Here is an 11,513-nt window from a genome sequence, read left to right as displayed (position 1 = left end):
CGTGGAATACCCTAAAAAGACTAATACCTGATATAAACAAGGAAGAGCTCGAAATACAAAATCTCACACTAAAGGACTACCAGGGAAACAGAATTCCTGTAGTAGGTACTGGACATTTCAAAGTTGAATTCAAAAAAACCCACACTAAAGTCCTTCCATTAACAATAGTCAACCGGGATCGACCCAGCCTACTGGGACTCGAATGGTTTGCACCATTAGGAATCGGAGTAACCGGAATAAACAGCATTACTGAGACAGACTGGGAAGAGAACCTGATGAAAGAATTCCAGGATGTCTTCAACGGAGAACTGGGCAAGTACCAAGGGTCCCCTCTCTCATTTAATTTAAATCCAAATATAGCCCCTATAAGACTAAAGGCGAGGCGAGTTCCTTTCGCGTTAAAACCAAAAATTGATGAACAATTAGATAAACTTATCGCACACAGGGTATTAGAACCAATAGACCACGCAAGCTGGGAAACCCCAATTGTTACCCCATTAAACCAGATGGGTCCGTACGTATCTGCGGGGACTACAAAGCAACCCTTAACCACGCGCTACAGCAAAGCGCATACCCAGTTCTGGTGGTACCACACCTATTACATTCTTTAGGGGGAGGTAAAATCTTTGCGAAATTGGACCTTGCGCAAGCCTACCAACAATTACCAGTTGACCCAGAAACAGCAGAAGCACAAACAATTGTGACACACAGGGGGGCATTCAAATGCAACAGACTGCAATTTGGAGTTAGCGTGGCCCCAGGGGTATTCCAGAGTTTAATGGAATGCCTATTGCAAGGAATAAAGGGGGTGGTACCATACTTTGACTATGCATTAGTATCAGCCAAGGACAAAGAACAACTGAAAGACTGCCTAAGAGAGGTCTTAAAAAAATTTAAAGAGGCAGGACTTAAAGTAAAAACAGAGAAGTGCCAATTAGCCACTGACAAAGTCGAATTCCTGGAATACCTCATAGACAAAGAAGGGATCCACCCAATGAGAACAAAATCAGAGCAATAAAGGAAGCTCCCAGACCAAAAATAAAACAGACTTGCAAGCCTTCTTGGGACTTATTAATTTTTACAATGTATTCTTGCCACAGAAAGCAACGATTGCGGAACCACTACACAGGTTGCTTGATAAGAAAGCTACCTGGACCTGGGAACAACGAGAAGAAACAGCAGTCCATACAGTCTTTACTGATGGATCACCTACAAGGGGTGTGGTTGTCTGGCAGATTCAACAACAATGGTATTCTAAATTTACTGCCACGCAGACTTCAGTTCAACATGCTGAGCTGGCTGCTGTGATTTTGGCTTTACAATTGTTCAATGACCAACCTATTAACTTGATCATTAATACTCAATATGTTTATTTAGCTATGCAATCTCTTCCCTTTTCTTATTGTGCTCTTTCTTTGGATAAGAATTTGTTATCCTTGTTTTTATCTTTAAAGAATAGTTTAGAAACTCGCTTGTATTCTTTGTATGTAGAACACATTAGAAGTCATACTCCCTTTACTAATGCCTTGACTGAAGGAAATCGGAAGGCAGATGAATCCTTAAAGGATGTTGCGTCTTTGTTTGCTGATCCTGTTGCTAGTCATTCTTATTTTCATCAAAATGCCAAATCGCTTGCAAAGCAATTTAAAATTTCATTATCTCAAGCCTGGGATATTGTCCGTGCTTGTCTAGCTTGTCAGCAACTGGCAGTTCCCTTTCTAGTAGGTGTCAACCCACAAGGAACCCAAGCTAATCAAATTTGGCAAATGGATGTAACTCAATTTCCAACCTTTAAACCATACTGTTATCTTCATACGTCTATTGACACTCATTCACACTTCCTTTGGGTTACTGCTTCAAAACATGAATGTACTTCAGGTGTTATTTCTCATTGCTTATCCTCTTTTGCTGTAATGGGTCGGCCTTCTCAGTTGAAAACTGACAATGGCCCTTCTTATATTAGTAAGGAACTTCAAACCTTTTGTCAGAAATGGAATATTACTTTAGTGCACGGAATTCCTTACAACTCTCAGGGTCAAGTTATAGTTGAGCGAGCTCATTGTACTTTTAAAGCATTGCTTCAGAAACAATTATAAACTGAGTCTGGCCCTTACCATCTGTGAAAGATTCAAAATCTCATTGCTGTAGCATTATATACTTGGAATTATTTAACCTTTTTAGATTCTCTTGCAGACTCGCCTGTTAATTTGCATTTTTGAACTACTGAATCTTTAGCAAGGCCTTTGGTAATGTATCACCAAGCTCCAGATCCAACCTGGAAAGGCCCTACACCACTGATCACCTGGGGTCATGGTTACGCCACCGTGGAAGATCCTTCTACTCGACAAGCAGTGTGGGTTCCAGCGTGCTGTGTTTGTCCGTGTCATGGCATGGCATCAGGGCCTTCACAACCTGATTCCGGATTTCAATCTTCATCTGAAAACAGAAGTCTGTCTTCCAAGGTTGACGCGCCCGCAACCCATCACTTAGGGCCAGGTTAAATCTACTACATATCAAGCTCAACAACAACTGCAACAGGCCTCATTACCTCAGTCTCCTGAAAATCTTGTTGCTGCTGTTTTTGGTATTATTACTGCTAACTCTGTTACCATTTTACTTTGTATTTTCTTGTTTATGGTTAATGGTGTTTCTGCTCAAAATGACACTTCTGTGGTTCATCTTAACCCTAATTTGTGGGTTCGTCAAGCCCAATTCATGTTTATGACCCATGGCACAAATATTACTTTATACTATGAGCCCCCAATGGCATTTGGTCAAATTTCTTTTACCCCTAACTTGATCATGTCTTCTACGTTTATTGTCTCACAACTACAATCTATTTCACACTCCTGGCTATTTTCTACACCCCCTATGCAATTGAATTCTGTCCGTTGGCGTTACTTGAAAGTTAGTCAATTTACAAGGGGTCTGTGTTTCCGTTGTCACGCTAAACATACTTGGCTTCATAATTGGTCTGATTATGATGCTGCTCAGCACATATTAAAAAAGCTAGGGAATTATAGTTATTGTTCTGACTACTATTGGTTGTTAGGTACCTTTAATTCTTCTTTGCATGGAATTAATATAGCTCCTATGTATCCTGACAATTTTCCTATTTTTAATGCCTCTGATCAATCTAATACAGGATCAATATGTGCTGGTTGGCAGCTTAAGGATCCTAATATGTGGTTCTTTTTTGATAAATATGCTACTAATGTTCAACCTTAGAATTATCAATGTGCAACTATAGGTTATTTTACTCTACCTGTTCAAATAGGTACGCTCCCATCAACTCAACAGCAGCGTTCCTCTCTGGGGCCTACATGTAATGATGAAGTCATTATTGACACACAATTGTCTTCTGGTTGTACATTTGGCCGTGCATTGGCAGGGGCCGTTACAGGAGTCCTTACTCTAGGCTCTTATCCTGGCATAATTGCTCAAGAAAACAGACGATCTATTCTTGGTCTCACCTGCAGACTTGAAAAATCCATCAATGCTACCGCTGCTATTATTCGTGATTTGCAGCATGAAATAGAAGACTTAAATCAAGATGTCTTACAGCAGTGTTTTGCCATAGACTGTCTTTTAGCCCCTCAGGGAGGATTCTGTACGTTAGTTGGACACCGTGGATGTGCTGTGCATTTTCATTCTTTGAATAAAACTATTGAGGATGAGCCTGCCAATTTACAATCATACATTCAAAATAATATCCATGCTCATTACTCACCTTTTGAGTGGCTAACCAATTGGCTCCCTGATTGGTCTTGGCTCAGACAGTTTTTCTTTTATGCTATAATTATTATTGTACTAATTGCAACCTGTTGTTTTATTCAATGTATTCCAAATTTATTCGCATTGTTTCATCCTGCTTCCCCTCTCTTAATCCTCTACAATTGCGATACATTCATAAATCTTTGAATCCTCCATTTAAAATAAAAAACGAGGATATGTAGAGTTGTAATTGCAGGAATGTTCCAATCTCGGATGGCAAACCTCAGATAAAGAATGTTTCCAAGCAAATACAACTCAGGTAAACAAAGTCACTAATCTAAAGGAGGATTAGAGAGAGGAAGTAAATATATGTTAGACTTTAACTAGAGATAATTAATTGTATGGATTACTGTGCTAAACAGTAACAAAAGTTAAGCAGTAACCATAGTTAACTAGTGATGGAGGATAACTAAAAAAGTGTATAAATACAAGATTAGACTCCAATAAAGGTCATCATGATTTAGCTGATCAAACAACTCGACTGCCTCATCATTACAACATCCCAAACTGCATAATAAATACATTAGTAATTAGTGTTATCTATCCATGCATGCATATTTTCTGCAAAGTTGCAAAGTAAGGTGGAGAACCACCTAATTCTATCCCAGTGTTTTTAAATACAACAACTTTAAGATGTTACATTAGGTATGATATCCTGCCTTTGGGGAAAATTAATACTGTTAATTATAGAATGTGACTGGAAAGATTCGAATTCAGTCTCACCAAGAATTTATTAGATAATCCTGGACCAGTCAATTTTTCTTGGCTTCAACTAAATTATAGGGCTGTTACAGAGATGGTAAGGAAGGTATGGAGAAAAAACATACTACTCAACACTCCTTGGAAGAAGCAGAGGAGAAATATAACATGTAACAAAAATATAATGCAGATTGTGATTATAATGGTATGGGAACAGGAGGGAAATGTATCCATTTTTGTTCCACTGTGTGATTTTGCTGTGGCTATTCCTGTATTCCTTACACCATGGAATGTTACTCCAGTCAGAACAATTTTGCAGCACTGATGCTAAAGCTGTGTATGATCAGCTGTTGAGATTCAAATATCATTGCTGAGTTTCAGCTACATCAGCAAGAAATTCAGAAACAAGCTGTTTTTTGCCTCCATTGAATTAGAGGTTATATTATACTGTAAACAGAACTTCTGGTGCATTTTTCTTTCTTCAAAAGTAGGTTTTGGAGCAGAGAATGCAGTGTCACCATATAAATCAAATATGTTGCACAAAAACATTTATTTATCATTATTGTAAACTATGTTTAAACAATTTCAAATCTGAATGTGGGGAGCAATTGAAAGTAATTTACAATAAATTGCTTCCCCACAGCAATTCCATATTCCTCAAGTGATGAAGAGCCAGGGATGAGGCAACGAAGTAATGAAAAAGAGACTGCTGACAACTTGCACCTGGAAATCATGAATTCTTTACAACAAATTCTGATAATGTATCTATATCATCCTCATCAAAAGAGACTTAAAAATACAATGGACTGAACCCTGAAGCTTCTACACGTAAAGGAAACTTTCCCTTCTAGTATCCCCCAGGCATTACTTCTCAGTTGTTGGTTTTCGATACAATCAAGCATAAATAAACTCTAGTTCCTCTATGGTTGCAGAGTTAAAATCAGACATATCTGAAAATACCACATTGAGAAAAAACTAATTCAAAGACTATTCTTAACCAGTGTCATGGGGAAGGAATGTTACCATGGACCTCGCCCAAAATGTAGTTTAGTATTTGAAATGATCAGATATTTTTGATATTTTTAATCCAAGCAGTAAAATTAGTCAGATATAATGAAATGCCAAGTGTTATTTCAGGGGGAGGAATGATATTGACATAAGATGTGTGGAAGGGATTTCAAATAAATACTCTGTCTTCAGATCTTTAATGGCTTTTCAGATCCTTTAAAAGCTCTTTCAATATCATTTCAAAGAAAGGTTGGAAGTGGACAACCAGCAGCAAAGAGGATGGAAGGTTACAATGGTGATTAATGGTACCATTGGAAGATCAGAAAAAGCAGGCTAGTGACAGATCCTCATAGAGAAAATCTTTCTGTGTGGCTGCTAGGAATTGAAAATGTTATGCTAGCACATAATCTGTATCAATGGATACAAGGTTTCCTCTATATACTGAATTTGAAACAGTTACTGGTGACCAGAAGTTTGAACAGTGTTCTCATTCATATTCACCCACAATCTCTATCAGCTGATAATTATTTTTCCATGAACCTCATTCCTATTGATATATAACACAAAATACTGAAACAGTGCCAATGTCCCAATAACTAAAAATGTGGATACCCTACCTTATTACTTATGTCTGTGTCTTCTTTGCTCCAAATTTTATGTAAGATATATATTAAAATTCATACGTGTATATGCCTCTTTTTCTACAAGCTCAAATGGCAAGTATCAGGATTCTCCCCAAAGGTATTTCAGCAAATTCTGAGAGACAGGTAAGTTAAAAGACTCAATACTACCTCACAAATTCCATGGCTGAACAAAGATTTGAACTTGGATTTCTCCATCCATGTGTTCCTTAGCTGCTAGAAAGCAGGACTAGCTAACTCTTAGTAAATGCTTATAAACAGAGATTCAGGATTGACATGTTAATTCTATCACAGGTATTATGACTTGAAGACCAAGCAAGGATTTGCTGAACACAGTCATAAACGCTAATGCTATAAGGAGTACATCAATTTCAAAGACACCACAAAACTTTGTTTTTCTGCAGCAGAATTATTGTAACAAAGATCTCCAGAAACTGTATAGAGAGACTAGAACTGAAAAGTCATTGCTTTTATATCTACCACCAGTTTTTGGAAGTGGTCAGTTGAAACCTAGTAATCTTGTCAGGGAGCAGAATCTAACAATATTGTTTGAGACAGAGAATGGTTGAGGAGGATCACAATCTGCTAGTGGAAAGGGAAAGTAGGGAAGGAAGGGTAATTCACTATTTGTCAACCTTGGCAACTTTGAGAGGTGGACTTCAAGTGCCAGAATTATCATGGACTTAGAACTCCCAGAAGTCCACCTCTCTTAAAATTGCCAAGGTTGATAAACACCACCCCAATGGATTATCACTGTTTTTATTTTTGAGGTATTTTCTGGTAACTTCTGAAAAATCTCTCTTCAAAGTGCCAAACTGGTGGTAAAGCAAGAAAAAAAATGAGATACCAAGAGGATAGTTGTGAACTATAGACACTGTAGATACTTATTTAGATGTATGTGAGATACATCTGACAGAAGAAACTTCACAGAATTTAGTGAAGTTTATTGCCAGGCAACTAACCTTCTCCAATAGTTCTTTAAAAAAAGTTTCCTTGCTATTCAAATTTTCTTTTAGTCATCCGAAGTTCTATCTTTATTTAATGGGTGTTAAATAACAGCTGAAATCATCTCTCCCCAGAGTTCCTTAACTTGGGACTCCTGAAGGGTTTTTTTTAACCTCACCTAATTTATTGACACAATTCCATCCCCAATCCCCCCAGGATTACTATGTTTCTGAAAATAACATGCATGCAACAGCTGGGCAGACCAAGAATGTCTTGAATGCATGTAGCATGATTCCCAGGATCAGGCTAAAGCTGCTCGCTCATCCCTCCATCCTTTTCTCTCCTGGATTTCTCTTCCCATGTCTCAAGCACATATTTAATTTTTAAAAAAACAAAATATAAATCAATCAGAGGGGTGGAATCATAAAAATGGGACATTTTAAATAATTTCATGTTTCAGTTTTAAAATAATACTTGCTTAAGATTTGTATTAAATACCATTTGGAGATATGATACAATTGCTGAAAATGCTTGATACAATCATAATAAATTGCTAGTTTGGCTTCTCAAAAATGCTAGCCATTAATCATGGTTTACTAAATTGAACTGTTATTTACTAAACTAATACCAATGGTTTATAAAACATATTCAATTATATATGTGTCTATGGAGATTCTCAGTCATCCAGATCATGGTTGTCCCAAAAGTGCTTTTTCAAGAGGCAACTAGACTTTTTTGTTTTTCTTTGAAGATGTTTCACTTCTCATCCAAGAAGCTTCTTCAGCTCTGATTGGATGGTGGGGAACTACTTGCAGACAACTGGTCATTTGCATTCTTTTAGAGGGTCATTGAGGCCACTTGGAGGTTTATCTGTGTTGTCAGGGTCACCTGAGTAGTGCAAATGGGCATGGAGCCTTCTTGAAACTGCTGAAAGGACCATGTTGTAAACTGGAGATAGATGATGTTGTTTATGTCGTTATGAAAGAGGGTAAAAGAGGCCATCTGTGTCAAAATTGAACAGGCCTCTCTAAATAGAGGGGGAGAGATATAACCTCATCTATCTCCAGTCTACAACACTTTTAGCAGTTCTAAGAAGGCTCTACGCCCATCTGCACTACTATGGTGACTCTGAGGACACAGATAAATCTCTAAATGCCTTCAATGGCTCTCTAAAAGAATGCACATGACCAGTTGTCTGCAAGGAATATAAATTTTTTCATTCCCTATCATCCAGTCAGAGCTGAAGAAGCTTCTTGGATGAGAAGCAAAATGTCTTCAAACAAAAGTAAAAAAAATCCAATTGCCTCTTGGAAAAGCACCTTTGGGATTCAATTACACAGGACAACAATTTTTTCCCCAAAAAGTTTTGCTTCCTGAAACACTTTGGATGATTAGTATCAAATCATCAATTAATTAGACACATATTTAATTAAACACATATTTCTAATTAAACACATATTTTCAGAATGACTGTACAACATAGAAATCTTAAGAAATCTTAAATTAATTTTTAAAGATTATAATGTATTTAATTGCATAATATTTCCAACATTCTGTATGAGTTCAAAAGGACCCAAGCGTTTTGCTGCTGATTTTCATTTACACTTAGTATTCAATGCATCTTGCCGCAGTGTCCAGCAATAGTCAACCAGCACTGATGGATTCCAGTTGCTCTGAGACCATTTTTCCATTGTGGCAATTTCCTGGAGAAACTTTTTACTATGTTCATCACCTAGATTTTTGGGGGGAAAGTCTAAGTGTGAATGCAGAAAATAAATCTTCAGTGAAATGTTGCACTTCATGGTCTTGTATGTTGAAAGAAGTTTGACAATCAGGTAAATGTAGTTTTGTCCTCTACAATTGCCAAGAAATTCTCAACAACATACTTGAATATGTTCCAGGAAATTTTCTCTGGACCAACAAACAGATCTTCAAACTGCTTGTCATTGATTATGTATCTGATTTATGGAACAATAAAAAAAAATTCTTAATCTTGGCATTAGTTATATTTGGGAAACATCTGTCTCAAATGCAGGCAGTCCTCAACCTTTCATTTAGTGACCTTTTGAAGTTACAATGGCACTGAAAAGGTGACTTTTTTTCACATTTATGAACTTTGCAGCATCTCTATGTGATCAAAATTTGGACATTTGGCAACTGGCTCATATTTATAACTGTTGAAGTGTTCCAGGATCATGTGATCACATTTTACAACCTTCTGATAAGCAAAGTCAATGGGAAAGCCAGATTCACTTTACAACTAGGTTACTAACTTAACAACTGCAGTGATTAACTAAGCAACTATGGCAAGAAAGGTTGTAAAATGGGGCAAACCTCACTTAACAACTCTCTCGCTTGGCAATGCAAATTTTGGACTCAATTGTGATCTTACATTTATCTTCCTTGTTCATTGCTGTCACAGAATTTTTCATCAGTCTTGAGTTTTATGTGAAACAGAGGCAAAAATATGTTTGCTAGGTCAACAGGTATTCATGCACTACATTTTTCTGTCCTGGAAACAAATTCTAAATGGCCATTTCTTTTTAATAATAATGTGACTTTCTCACACAGCTGTCCTATTTACATAGGTAACAACAATTCTTGGTATATCTGAGCTGCATTTCAAGCAGCAGAAACATTATGTTTTGACCTCTACAGATATTCCAGTTGTATTTGGCATACTGGATGTGCTTTAACAACAGTTCCATGTTTTTGTGTGCTTTAATGTGTGCAATGTAGCCAAATGGTACTGAAGGATGTACATTGTAAAAACAAATGATTTATATAAAATGATACATTATAGGTTAAACTACAGGTTATTTTTGTGTTTAGCAACCAAAAATCTATAAGGTACACTCTAAAATGTTCAGGAAGCAAAATAAATTAATAGCTGGATTCACACAACATTCTGAAACCTAAATTAGCTAAACACATTTTATCTAATGTGATGAGAAATCAGCACTTATTTTTATAGTAGTATGAGACTCTATGATATTTTTTATCTTTCACCTTATTTTTTAAATGTTATAAAATTAAAGATCCCTTCTAATATGATAATGCTCTCTCTTGTACATGCACACCAACTCACATACAGTGGTCTTTTATAATCTCATATGTACCTTTCACAGCTTAGCAATGAATAATTCCACCTCAAATCTGTGCAAATAGATTGTGATCAATAAACACTTTGGATAGTTTCATCTTGTTATTTATCCAATCAAATTAATCATGGAAAAGATGTTAATAGTGAAATCTCTTCTGCCAAATGCTTACTTTTTTTCTCTCTCTCTTTGTTTGGTGGCTGATTGTAAATGAAGTAGGTTTTGTTTTGTTTTGTTTTCCATTATTGCAAAAGAGATTAGTGCTTATGTGATTTTCCTGATGAAAAATTATCTTATACTTACTCCTAAGATTTTGAAAAGAACTTATAAATACCATAGTTCTGTTTTGCATTAAAAATATTACCATAAAACTGATAAATCTTTTTGTTTGTTGACAGAGAGAAAAACTATATTCTGCAAACAGTTCTCTGCCTTTACCTTATCCCTGGTTTTAGGATGCTCATTGTAAACTTATGTTTCTTAAACTCATGGATGTTGTTCATGAATAATCAGCTTAGACAAATAGGAGATACTGATAGTATACTATATACACGTTACATAAAAAAGGAAGGGCCCTTTTTCCTTTCTTCATCTGAAAGGAATTTTATCAGACTTAATTCACTTCCAAATCCTTCTATTGCCCTCTAGTGGTCAATGACATTTAATACAAACTTTTCATCAAAACTTAACGATTTGAACTCATATTAAATGCCAGTCACCAATCATAATGTGATCAATGGAATAAAATGTAAAAGGGATTTCTCATCAATATCCATGCAACCTGGACTTCCGGTTTGTCAGGCTTCGGCAGTGGTGGGGATTCGCGATCTTGCGTGATCCCTGTTGCACTAGCCGTCTTGGTGCCTCCGATCCTGATGGGTCTGGAGGATAAGGCTGCCCCGTAGAGGCAGCCGAAGATAGGGAGGATCTGGGAAGGGGTTAGGGGGTGTCGCAGACCCCCTCCTCACCTGGCATAACCTCCTTTTCTCAAGGCGGTGGAGCGACGGTCAGTAATGGCCACCACAAAAACGCCGGCAGCTGCTGGAGGAAGAAGGAGAAAGAAGAATCAGGAGAAGTGAAAGTGCTGGCTGAGCCGGGAAAATAACAACTCTTAAAACCCTGGAAATTGAATTGCTTGAATTGCCTGAAAGATACATTATATCCCTAAGAAGATTGGAAAGCGGCGGAGAAAGCTGTCAAGGGAAAACTTTTTTTTTTCTTCACTCTCCCACCCCATAGAAATAGCAGACGGAGATCTGGAAAATCTATTTGGGCACCAAAGGTAACTCAATTTGAAAGTTAAAGACAAGGGATAAAGGATTTCTGGACATTGGATTTAACAACT

The 11,513-nt window shown here is 37.0% G+C and overlaps 1 pseudogene; it reads left to right on the top strand.

Annotated features, from left to right (window-relative positions):
• Window positions 1-2,480: 2,480 nt before the first annotated feature.
• LOC148125311 (uncharacterized) lies at window positions 2,481-4,151 on the top strand (annotated as a pseudogene).
• Window positions 4,152-11,513: the final 7,362 nt, after the last annotated feature.

Source organism: Pseudonaja textilis, chromosome 7, assembly GCF_049901715.1.
Source record: "Pseudonaja textilis isolate UNSWEBS1 chromosome 7, rPseTex1.2, whole genome shotgun sequence".
Taxonomy (NCBI): Eukaryota; Metazoa; Chordata; class Lepidosauria; order Squamata; family Elapidae; genus Pseudonaja; species Pseudonaja textilis.
Note: the sequence above shows the minus strand (reverse complement) of the source record. Positions and strands in the feature narration are given on the sequence as shown.